This window comes from Cyprinodon variegatus, unplaced genomic scaffold, assembly GCF_000732505.1.
Source record: "Cyprinodon variegatus isolate N-32 unplaced genomic scaffold, C_variegatus-1.0 Scaffold969, whole genome shotgun sequence".
NCBI lineage: Eukaryota > Metazoa > Chordata > Actinopteri > Cyprinodontiformes > Cyprinodontidae > Cyprinodon > Cyprinodon variegatus.
Window position 1 is genome coordinate 202,192 of NW_015151422.1, and position 269 is coordinate 202,460.

A 269-nucleotide genomic window follows, 5' to 3' on the forward strand; every position below is an offset into this window, starting at 1 on the left:
TGAATGGTTGAATGGTTGGTTGAATGAATGGTTGAATGGTTGGTTGGTTGAATGGTTGGTTGAATGAATGGTTGAATGGTTGGTTGGTTGAATGGTTGAATGGTTGGTTGAATGAATGGTTGAATGGTTGGTATAAAGAATGGTTGGTTGGTTGTTTGAAGTTTTGGTTGGTTGGTTGGTTGGTTGGTTGGTTGGTTGGTTGAATGAATGGTTGAATGAATGGTTGGTTGGTTGAATTGTTGGTTGTTTGGTTGAATTGTTGGTTGACT